The sequence below is a fragment of the Colobus angolensis genome, unplaced genomic scaffold, assembly GCF_000951035.1.
Source record: "Colobus angolensis palliatus isolate OR3802 unplaced genomic scaffold, Cang.pa_1.0 Scaffold27, whole genome shotgun sequence".
NCBI classification, from domain to species: domain Eukaryota; kingdom Metazoa; phylum Chordata; class Mammalia; order Primates; family Cercopithecidae; genus Colobus; species Colobus angolensis.
Window position 1 is genome coordinate 1,307,900 of NW_012115932.1, and position 12,951 is coordinate 1,320,850.

Sequence of the window (12,951 nt, forward strand, 5' to 3'; positions counted from 1 at the left end):
CTCTATGGACTTTTTTTTTTTTTTTTTTTTTTTTTAGCAGGACGCAAATCCAGGAGCCATTCCTTCTGCCTGGGAGGAGGGAGTGGTGAAGACCAGAGGAATCCCAGAGGAGAAGACATCTGAGATCGGGAGGAGAAATGGAACATCAGGCGGAGGAAACAGCCCAGACAATCGCACTGGGACGTGAAAACCCTTGGGCTGCATTGGGGGAGAAAACCAGAATTGGGGATAGTTAGGGTTTTGGAGGGAAACGCAGGGAGATGAAACCAAAAATAATAATAATTACTGTTACTTACTGAGGACTTTCTATGTACTAGAATAAGAAAATCATGATAGCTAAGACTGATAAAACGCTAAGTGTCAAACACTGTCTTCAGCACTTTACACATATTCACTTATTTAATCGAAGAAAATAACTTATTATCCAGGGACTCTGCATACATTATCTCTTTTCATTAGCCCAATAATTCCATGGGGTGGGTACTAGTACTATCCCTGTTTCAGAAATGAGGAAATCAAACCTGAGAGGCTAAACCACTTGTCCAAGGTTACACAGCTAATGCCAGCGCCTGGATTCAAACCCACATCCGTCCAACTCCAGAGCCTGATGCAACACACCTTATTTTCCAGGTGGGGAAACTGATAATGAGAGAGAAATGACTTGCCTAAGATCCCTTAGCAAGTTTTAGCAAAGCCTCATTCTAGAAACCCAGTCTCAAACCTCGTCCTTTTTCTGAGCCTCTTTAGTCAAACCCAGGTTGACTAGGGAAGTGCTGTGTGTCCAAGAGGGCGAGGCCCTCCTGAAGATGATGGGTAGGCAGGTCTATCAAACCCTACTTATGGGCACCCATGAGGGAAATAAAAGATGTGGTTCTGGCCATTAATGTCGTTTGGGACTCCGTTAGTCTCCTCCAGCTGCTGTAAAATTCGTATCTTTCTGTGAACCCAAAATATGTGAGATAGGTCTCAGTCAATTTGGAAGGTTAATTTTGCCAGGGTTAAGAATGTGCTCGTGACACAGCCTCAGGAGGTCCCAACATGTGCCCAGGGTGGTCGGGGTACAGCTTCCTTTTATATATTTTGGGGAGATGTGAGACATCAATCAATATGTGTAGGATGTACATTGCTTCCGGTTCAGTAAGGTGAGAAAACTCCAAGCTACAGAAGGGGTGGTGCTTCCAGGTTATAAGTAGATAAGAAACAAAAGAGGTTACATTCTTTTGAGTCCTTGATCAACCTTCCACTGAATACACAATTTAGTCTAGCTCAGTGAATCTGCATTTTTACATAAACAATAGGGCAGAAGAAGCAATCAGATATGCATTTGTTTCCGGTGAGCCTCAGAGGGATGACTTTAAGTTCTGTCTGTCCTTTGTCCACAAGGAATTTCCTTGTGTGAAAATTGTGAGGAAGGTATGAAACTGTTTATCTTTGTAGCTATCTTATTTAAGAATAAAATGGTGTCCTGGCGCTGTGGCTTATGCCTGTAATCCCAGCACTTTGGGAGGCCAAGGCGGGCAGATCACCTGAGGTCAGGAATTGGAGACCAGTCTGACCAATGTGGCAAAACCCTGTCTCTACTAAAAATACAAAAAAATTAGCGGGGCGTGGTGGCACACCTGTAATCACAGCTACTCAGGAGGCTGAGGCAGGAGATTGCTTAAACGTCGGGGAAGTGGAGGTTGCAGTGAGCCAAGATCATGCCACTGTACTCCAGCCTGGGCAACAGAGTGAGACTCCATTTCAAAAAAAAAAAAAAAAAGAAAGGAAAGAATAAAATGGGAGGCAGGCTTGCCTGACATCGTTCCCAGGTTAACTTTTCCCTTGGCTTAGTGATTTGGGGGTCCTAAGATTTATTTTCCTTTTACACTTCTCACATGCAGAATACATTCACCCCATCCCAGCAGCCCAAACATCTTCACTCATTCCAGCATTAATTCTAAGTCTGAAGTATCTAAATTTCATCTGTATTAGATATGGGTGAGACTTGAAGTTTGATTCATCCTGAGGCAAAATTCCTCTCAGCTTCCAAATACAATGTAGTGGGACAGGCATAGAATAGACGTGCTGATTCCAAAAGAGAGATACTGAAAAGAACAAGGTGACAGGTCCCCAGAAGTGCAAAATCTAGCAAGGCAAATTCCATCAGATCTTAAAGTTCTTCAACGATCCTCTTTGGCTGGATGTTCTGCCCTGTAGGCCCACTGGGTCAGCCGTGTCACCCCCACAGCACTAGGCAGTGGCCAGCACCATAGCTCTTTGCCACAGTCCCCTACCCCAAGGCACTGGGCGGGGGCAGCCTGGCCTGCTTAAGAGAAGGAGACTCTACCTTTTCACTCCCTGCCTCCCCAATAGCCCGCTGTGGTGAGAGTGGCAACCCTGATGATCTGTGAATCATTTTTCTTAAAGAATGAAGCAAGCTGTATTATCCTGTACTATAGAACAAAATTCTAAAAGCCTTCCTTTGTTTCATCCTGTCTTTATTCCTTTTGGTCTAAACTGGCAATGTCTTTGCTGGTAAAACCCATCTCTATTTCTAGCTTCTAATGAAATGGCTGATTAGCTCCATGGGTTATTGTCCATCCACACCCTTAGTGTTCTCCCCAGAAAATCCTTTTTCATTTTTTGCAATATGAATAGGCCGGTAATTTTCCAAATCTTCAAGTTCTGTTTCCTTTTTGCTTAGCAATTCCTTCCATTTATCTCCGTCCACTCACATTTTACATAAGTACCAAGGAGAAGCCAGGCCTCATCTTCAACATTTTGGAAATCTCTGCAGCTAAATATTTAAGTTCATCACTTGCAATTTCCACTTTTCACAAAACACTAGAACACAATTGGTGGTGGAGAAACCACAAACTCAAAGTGCTTTCTCCTTTTCTCTCACTCAACACAACAACAATCAATAGGGAAGACTTCTGTGATCAAAGATGTGGGGGCTTTCCCCACACACCAAACAGCAATCAATTCAGACACTGCCCACCTACAGATCGCATCAGATCCCACAGGTTGAGGGCTCAGTTTCCAAGATTGGGCCTCCTTCAGACACCAGTCACAAGTCTGGGCTTCCAGAACTTCTGACCAACTGGCTTCCAGTTGGGGTTCCCAGGACACTTCTTTGGGTTTCATTAATTTACTAGAGCAGCTCACAGAACTCAGGGAAGCACTTGTTTACATAAACCCAGCAAGGCCTGTGTCTTCAGATTCTTCTTGACCTCTCTGTGCAACATTCCTTCCTCAAGAGTATAGGGCAGCTTGCTTCAGCACTACGTCTATTAAATTGGAAAGATACAGAGATTAGCCTGGCTCCTGTGCAAGGATAACATGAAAATTCATGACGCATTCTATATTTTAAAAATAAAAAAGAAAGAGTATAGGGCAGGCTCCTCTCTGCAATGAGAGTCTATGACCCACAATTAGATTATAGTCCTGCTGTAGGCAGGTGAAGGAAGGGCAGAAGAAGGTCAGATTCTGTTTCCTGACACCTGTTTCTGAGACCTAAAGTGCCCCAATATCACAACAAAAGACTATAACAAGGGCTATGGGAGTTATGAGCCAGGAAACATGGACGAAAACCAATATACATATATATCATAATATCACAGCAATTCAGTTGAACCCTTTGCCATGTTATAAGTAGTACTGGGGTTCAGAAATCAATATCCCAAGATATGGCACTTTGACACATTAAACTAAAGAAGTCTTAACGTCTCTTTGACCTTGCCCCACACTCTCCTGTCTCTCAATCCTTTGTCTCTCCCAAAGCACAGGATGAAGTTGTTCTCTGAAGTTCCCTCATCTGCCTAAAGTCTAGACCTGCCAAAGAAGACAACAACTGTCTCGGGTGCCTTCCCTGTGTTTTCATTAGCTGCATTCATATCGCAGGAAGACTGAAGTCTGTCAACACACCTGAACAGACTTTTGTCACAAACCATTGTCAGGTCTGTGGACCAAAAGACTCTGTCCTAGGCCACTGTATGTTCTTCAAGCCCACTGAATTCCCCTAAAAATCATGTACTATCCCCCTAAAATCATCCACACTTCCCTATCTCCCTTTCCCCTGAGAAGTAGGGTGTAGAAACATCCGTATCCCAATGGGATATTGGACAATCACTCTGTGATTCTCTCCCATGCATGCTAATAAATGTGTATGCATTGTCTCCAGTTAATCTGCCTTTTGTGAGTTGATTTTTTGCTGAAACTTCAGAGGGCAAAGGGGAAGTTTTCTCTTAGTCCCTACACAAGAATCACCTTTCCTCCAGTTTCCAGTAACATGTTCCTCATTTCCATCATAGACTTCACCAGAATAGCTCTTAATATTCATGTTTCTACTAATATTCTGTTCCTGACGATATATGCATTCTCCAAGATGACAGAAGCTTTCTCTACAGGTCTCCTCCTATCTCCCTGAGCCCTGGTCAGAATCACCTTTAACATCTACACTTCTTTTTTTTTGTTTTTTTTTTATTTTTTATTATACTTTAAGTTCTAGGGTGCATGTGCACAACGTGCAGGTTTGTTACATATGTATACATGTGCCATGTTGGTGTGCTGCACCCATTAACTAGTCATTTACATTAGGTATATCTCCTAATGCTATCCCTCCTCCCTACCCCCTCTCCACAATAGGCCCTGGTGTGTGATGTTCCCCTTCTTATGTCCAAGTGATCTCATTGCTCAATTCCCACCTACGAGTGAGAGCATGCAGTATTTGGTTTTCTGTTCTTGCGATAGTTTGCTGAGAATGATGGTTTCCAGCTGCATCCATATCCCTACAAAGGACACGAACTCATCCTTTTTTATGGCTGCATAGTATTCCATGGTGTAAATGTGCCACATTTTCTTAATCCAGTCTGTCACAGATGGACATTTGGGTTGATTCCAAGTCTTTGCTATTGTAAATAGTGCCGCAATAAACATACGTGTGCTACATCTACACTTCTATCAACAGTCCTTCAAAGCAATCTTCGCTTTTTCTAGCATGCGCCTCAAAGCTCATCCAGCCTCTACCCATTACCCGGTTCCAAACTCACTTCCGCATTTTTAGGTATTTTGTTATAGCATAGCTGACTTTTCAGTATCAAAACCTGTATTAGTCTGCTAAGGCTGCCAAAACAAAATACCACAGACTGGTGCCTTAAACAACAGACTTTTTTTTTTTTTTTTGAGACAGAGTCTCTCTCTGTTGCCCAGGCTGGAGTACAGTGGTGCAATCCTAGCTCACTACAACCTCTACCTCCCAGGCTCAAGCAATCCTTCTGCTTCCCGAGTAGCTAGGACTATAGGTGCACACCACCACACCTGGCTAATTTTTGTATATTTTTGTTGAGATGGGATTTTGCCATGTAGATGAGGCTGGTCTCAAACTCCTGGGCTTGAGCAATCCTCCCTCCTAAGCCTCCCAAAGTGCTGGGATTATGGGCAAGAGTGACCACAACCGGCCAGAAATTTATTTTCTCACAGTTTTGGAGGCTAGAAGTCCAAGCTCAAGCTCCCATCAGGCTTGCTTGCTGGCAAGGCCCCTGTTCCTGGCCTGTAGAATGGTCAGTTCCTCACTGTGCCCTCACATGGCCTCTTCTCTGCACATTCAGTGAGACAGAGAGAGAGTGGAGGGGATGTGCTGGTGGGTCTCTTCCTCTTATTATTTTATTTTATTTTATTTTATTTTATTTTATTTTATTTTATTTTATTTTTGAGATGAAGTCTTGCTCTGTCACCCAGGCTGGAGTACAGTGGCACAATCTCAGCTCACTGCAACCTCCACCTCCCGGGTTAAACAATTCTCCTGTCTCAGCCTCCCAAGTAGCTGGGATTACAGGTGTATACCACCACGCCCAGCTAATTTTTTGTACTTTTAGTAGAGATGGGATTTCACCATGTTGGCCAGGCTGGTCTCGAACTCCTGACCTCAAGTCATCTACCCGCCTCAGCCTCCCAAAGTGCTGGGATTACAGGTGCAAGCCACCACGCCCAGCCTCTCTTCCTCTTATTATAAGGACATCAGTCCTATCGGAGTAGGGCCCCACCTTCATGACCTCATTTAACCTTCATTACCTCTTTAGAAGCCTTATCTCCAAATCCAGTCACAGTGCGGGTTAGGATTCCAACTTATGAATTTGGGGGCTGGGAGAGACAAATGTAGTCTGTAATTATGGCTATAGCCCTAGAGCCATGAGACTACAATTCTAGTCCCAGTTCTCTCTCCAACCAGCTCTGTGACCTTGGGTGAGTTACTTCTCCTTTCTGGAACTGAGTTTCTGCTGAATAACTTGGGAACAGGAATGGCTGCCCCCAGTGCATGTCACCCAGGAGCTGTGACGAGCAATTGCGACGATGGGAGTGAAAGTTCCGTGACAAGTGGAAAATGCTGAAGTGCCATGCCTAACTGACTCTGTAGACAGGTCTCCTTGCAAAAGACATACAAACTCCATACTCGAAGTCCCCTTCCCTTTGCTGGCACTCAGCTGATCAATATTTAATCAGTATGTAGGCCTGAAAATTGGGAGGTAGCGCACAAGACAAAAAGTCCAGTGGTTCATGCACAACCAAGGAATCACAGAGTTCCCAGTGTAGTCTCATCCTACTCCTCCTCCCCACTTATCCACAGGAACGGATATATATACAACTTTGACCTTGTAGAAGCCTTCCCATGTATTTGTAAAGAACGTATATGTTATTTATAAAGAGTATTAAGTCGCTACATAATCTTTGAAATATTCATGACATTTAACCTAGTAATTACATTTCTGGGAAACTATCCTAAAAAAATAATCTGCAGTGCACACACAGATTTATGAACTAGAATGCTCATAATGGTGTTATTTATAATAGTGAAAATATTGGAAACACCCTAAATATTCAACTGTGAAAGAACAGTTCATAAATTATAGAATATCCATAAGATGGATTATTATGCAGCCACTTAAAATGATGGGAGTTTCTGCTCTGATGGTAGGTGAAAAAAAGCAGGGTCCAAAATTACATTTAAGTATGATCGCAGCTATGTAAATAGAAGATATTTCTAAAAAGACTAGAAGGAAGTGTGTCAAAATGTTAACGGTAGTTACCTCTGCATGGTAAAACTATGGATGACAGGGTTTTTTTGTTTGGTTTTGTTTTCCTGTTTGTTCTTTCTCTCTCTTTCATTTTCTACAATAATGAAGTACAGTCAGCATTGCTTAATGACAGGGATACATTCTGAGACACACCATTAGGCGATTTTGTCATGGGAACATCATAGAAGGCACGTACACAAACCTAGATGGCATAGCCTATTATACAACCAGGCTATGTGGTATAACCTATTGCTCCTGGGCGACAAACCTGTATAGCATCCTACTGTACTGAATACTGTAGGCAACTGTAACACAATTGTAAGTACTTGTGCATCTAAACATAGAAAGTACAATGCAGTGTGCTACGACAGGCTATGATGCCACCAGGGGACAGGAATGTTTCAGTCTTATGGGATCAGGCATCTGGTCCCTCGTTGACTGAAATGTCATTATATGGCACATAACTGTATTACTTTAGTCTACTTTAGTCATAGGAGGGCGGGTAAATGTTAAATACAGCAAGGAACGCAAAAGGAAAAAGAATTTTTCCTGGTGTCTTAAACAGAGTTTTGCAAACTTGACCTCTGTATATATGGCTGAACTTCTCCTCTGACGATGGGAAAACTGAGCCGAAGTTACAGCAACCAGTTCCAGAATGTGGGAGTTGAAGTGACACAGGTCACTGGTCATCTCTAGCTAGAGTATATTATTAATATTATGGTTAGGAAGTGGCCATCCTGCCAGGGGTTAAATCCCTTTTCTGTCCCTTCTTAGCTGTGTGAACTTGGGCCACTAAATTTTTCTGTAATGCTGTTGTCTCATCTATAAAGGACAATGATAATGAGTTTTTGTGAGGCTTAAATGGGTATTTAGAATAGCACCCATCACATAGCAGGCAGTCAATGAATGCTAGTCAGTATTACCCTCCTTCTACTGCTAATAGGTACTGAGAGGTGGGGTGTTATTTATAATGCCTAGCTTGTGCTTTTTGTTGTATAATGTGTGAAGAGTCTAATTTTATACTTGTTCTCTAATTATTATCAATGATAATGGTCATGTTATACTATTACTGTCTTTTTCCTATCCCCTGGCCCTAGATTGTAAGCCCATTGTGAATAGGAGCTGGATCTTGTTCTTCACTCAGCCCTCCAGCATTTGGGAGGCACAATCAATGTTTAATTAAACAAATTAGAAGTTAAACAATTAATAATAATTATCTCATCCTGGCTCCGCTCAAACTTCCAAGGCCCTCATTGAAGAATCATCTTTGTTGTCTTCCTGTTATGGGAATAATGTTGGACCTGTGATAACTTTGTGAACCATTTTCTCAGCAACTTGCTCTTTAAAATTCTGTTTACTTAGGTATAATTTGTATACATTAACATTCTCTGTTTTTTAAATCTAGGTTCCATGAGTTTTGACAAGCACACACAGTGGAATAACCACTTGCAGAGTCAAGACCACACCAAAAACTTTCCTCCTATCTCTTTACATCCAGCCACTCCCCTCACTCCTGGAATCACTGGTCTATTTTATGTCCTTCTCAAGTTGCCTTTTCCAGAACGTCATCTAAATAGAAGTACACAGGATATAGACTCTGGATATGGTTTCTTTCACTTAGCATAGTGCATTTAAGATTCATCCAGGTCACTGCATTATCAATATTTCCTGCCTTTTTATCATTCAGTAGTACTCCATTGTATAGATGTATCATTGTCAGTTTATTCAGTCACCCGTGAAGGATATTTGGGTGTTTCAGTTTTGGATGATTATGAATAAAGTACTATATATATATATTCAGGTTTTATGTGAACACAATCTTTCGTTTCTGTAGGGTGAAAGCAATTCCACTGGGTATTGTGGTTAAGTATATGCTTAACTTTACAAGAAACTGCAAAAAATATTTTCCAAAGTGGTTGTACAACTTTGCCTTCCCACAAGCAAGGTATGAAAGTTCTGGTTGCTCTGCTTCCTTGTCAGCACTTGGTATTGCCAGTTCTTTTGATTTTAGCCATTGTAATGGATGTGTAGTTTCTTAACAATTATCTTGCTCTTCAAATACTCCATGATGTAGCCAGGTAGGATGATTACATTCATTTTGATGAAAGGAATTAAAGCCTAAAGAGAGTCTTTTACTCTAGTTTTATGGATATAGTAAAGACTTTAGTCTTTATTTCTGTTTTTTTTAAATAATTCACAGAAGAAGCAAATCTCCCTAAACCCTGGATAACTCACAAAGCTCTTGAAATCATTCATTCAGCAAGCATTCACTGAATACCTATTATGTTCCTAGCATCTGCTAAAATCTACAGAGTCTGAGATAGGATTTCCACTATAACAATTATGGTAGGGGCAGGGGCATAAAAGAAAGGAGCTGGTAGGAACTGACAAGTAAAATAAGGGACTGATTACAGAGGAGGATCAAGTTTCTTGACATATGACTCGTGTCCTTTGATTTGTCAACATTGGGTACTGTCCCCAACATGGTGCATAATAACAACTATCATATATGGAGCACCCTGGTTGGTTCCAAGCACAGCGCCTACATCATCTCATTTAATGCCCATAACAGTCCCATGAAGAGATCTTAGGTTAAACTATCAGGAAGTGTTGACTTCGTAGGTCAGAAACAGTTAAACGTTGGTAATGTGCAGGAGCTCCGTCTCGGCTCACTGCAGCCTCTGCCTCCCAGGTTCAAGTGATTCTCCTGCCTCAGCCTCTGGGGTAGCTGGGACTACAGGCATGTGCCATAACACCCAGCTAATTTCTTTGTATTTTTAGCAGAGACAGAGTTTCACCGTGTTGGCCAGGCTTGTCTTGAACTCCTGGCCTCAAACAATACATCTGCCTTAGCCTCCCAAATTGCTGGGATTACACAGGCATAAGCCACCATCCCCAGTGAAAGTTATTTTTTTAAATCTCTAAGTATCTGGGGATTTTCCACCTATTTTTCTGTTACTGATTTCTAATTTCATTCAGTTGAAATCTGACTGCAGCCTTTGTATACTTTCTATTCTTTTAAATTTGTTAAGGTGTGTTTTATGGCTCAGAATGGGGTTTATCTTGGTGAATGTTCCATGACGTCTTGAGAATGCATGAATCTGCTATTGTTGAATGAAGTACTATTGGGTTCAACTGTGCCCTTACTGATACTCTGCCTGCTTTATCTATCTGTTACCAACAGAGGAATACTGAGGTCCTCAACTATAATAGTGTCTTCATCTATTTCTCCTTGTTGTTCTATCAGCTTTTGCCTCACATAGTTTGATGCTCTCTGTTAGGTGCATACACTTTAAGGACTGTTATGTCTTCCTGGAATATTGACACCTTTATCATTTTATAATGTCCCCCTTTATTCCTTGCTCCGAAGTCTGCTCTGTTACACTACAATCACTTTTGATTAGTATTTGCAGAGTGTATTTTTCTCTATCCCTTTCCTTTTAATCTATGTGTGTCTTTATATTTAAAGTTGAGTTTATTACAGACAACATATAGTTGAGTCTTCTTTTATGATCTACTCTGAACTGTCTTCTAATTGATATATTTAGACCTTTGACATCTAAAGTGATTGTTGATATAGATGAACTATTACCTATCATATTTGTTACTGTTTTCTATATGTTGCCCTTATTCTGTGTTCCTATTTTTGTCTTTCATATTTTCTCTGGCTTCTGTGGCTTTGAGCATTTTTATGATTCTATTTTCTTTCCTTTTTTAGCATATCAGGTTGTCCTAGGGTTTGGAAAATACATTTACAACTAATCCAAGTCCACTTTCAAATAACACTGTACCACTTCCTGGGTAGTGTTCTTATAATACTACCCTTATAATACTACCTGGTAGTTTCTTATAATAAGAAAATAGTCCTAATTCCTCCCATTCCTTATATTATTGCTGTGATTCATTTCTCTAACAGATAAGCATACACATGTATACATAAACATTTATAATTGAATACGTTGTTGCTATTATTATTTTGAACACAATGTTATCTCTTAGAAGAATTAAGAGTAGGAAAAATAAAAGTTTCAATTTTATTGTCATTTATTTATTCTCTGTTGCTCATTTTTTCTTTATGTAAACCGAAGTTTCTGACCCTGTATCAATTTCCTTCTCCCTAAAGAACTTTTAAAAAATATTTACTGGCTGGGCGTGGTAGCTCACGAGTATAATCCCAGCACTTTGAGAGGCCGAGACGGGTGGATCATGAGGTCAAGAGATCGAGACCATCCTGGCCAACATAGTGAAACCCCATCTCTACTAAAAATACAAAAATTAGCTGGGCTTGGCGGTGCACGTCTGTAGTTCCAGCTACTCAGGAGGTTGGAGGATCCCTTGAACGTGGGAGGTGGAGGTTGCAGTGAGCTGAGATCGCGCCACTGCACTCCAGACTGGGCAGCTGAGAGAGGCTCCGTCTAAAAAAAAAAAAAAAATGCTTGCAAGGCAGATCTATTGGCAACAAATTCCTTCCATTTTTGTTTGAGAAAGGCGTTATTTTTCCCTAGCCTTTTTTTTTTTTTTTTTTTTTTGAGACAGAGTCTTACTCTGTTGCCTAGGCTGGAGAGCAATCACACCATCTCGGCTCACTGCAACCTCCACACCCCAGGTTCAAGAGATTCTCCTGCCTTAGCCTGCCAAGTAGCTGGGATTACAGGTTTGTGCCACCACTCCTGGGTAATTTTTTTTTTTTTTTTAGTAGAGACGGGGTTTCACCATGTTGGCCAGGCTGATCTCGAACTCATGACCTCAGGTAATCCACCCACCTTGGCCTCCCAAAGTGCTGGGATTACAGGCATGAGCCACTGCACTTGGCCTCTCCTTTGTTTTTGAGGAATTCTGTACCATGGTGTACAGAATTCTGGATTGGTGGGATTTTCTCTTAACATTTTAAATATTACACTCAATTCTCTTCTTGCTTGCATAGTTTCTGAAAAGCTAGGTCCAATTTTTTGCTCTTCCTTAAGTGAGGTGCTTTTTTTTCCCCTGGTTTCTTTCAAGATTTTGCCTTTGTGTTTGATTTTCAGAAGTTTTATTATGATATGCCTAGGTGTAGTTTTTCATTTGTTTGTTCATTTTAACATATTCCTTGTATGTGACTAGGTGTCCCTGTTTTTTGTTTGTCTGTTTGTTTACTTGGCATATCTCCTGCCCGGTGTTCTCTGAGCTTTTTGGATCTATGGTTTGGTGTCTGTCATTGGGGAAATTCACATATTGCTTCTGCTCCTTTCTCTTTTTCTTCTCCTTCTGGTATTTTCATTGTGCGTATCTGTACCTTTTGTACTTGTCTCAAAATTCTTGGGTATTCTGTTTTATTTTTTCGGTCTTTTCTACTCTTTGCTATTCAGTTTTGCAAATTTCTATTCTCACATCCTCAGGCTCAGAGATTTTTTTCTTAGCCATGTTCAGTCTACTCATGAGCCCATTATAGATTCTTCATTTCTGTAACAGTGATTTTAATCTCTAACATTTCTTTTTAATTCTTAGAATTCCCTACTCTCTATTTATGTTATCTATCTATTCTTGCATGTTGTCTCTTTATCCATTAAAGCCCTCAGCATATTAATCATATTTAAGTTTTTTTTTTCAGTTGGTTGAGCATGGTGGCTCATGCCTGTAATCCCAGCAATTTGGGAGGCCAAGGCAGGTGGATCATCTGAGGTCAGGAGTTAAGACCAGCCTGGTCCAACATGGTGAAACCCTGTCTCTACTAAAAATAACAAAAATTAGCTGGGCATGGTGGCACATGCCTGTAGTCCCTGCTACTCAGGAGGCTAAGGCAGGAGAATTGCTTGAACCCGGGAGGCAGCAATTGCAGTGAGCTGAGATCACACCACTGTACTCCAGCCTCAGCAACAGAGCGAGACTCTGTCTCAAAAACAAATAAATGGGGGCGGAG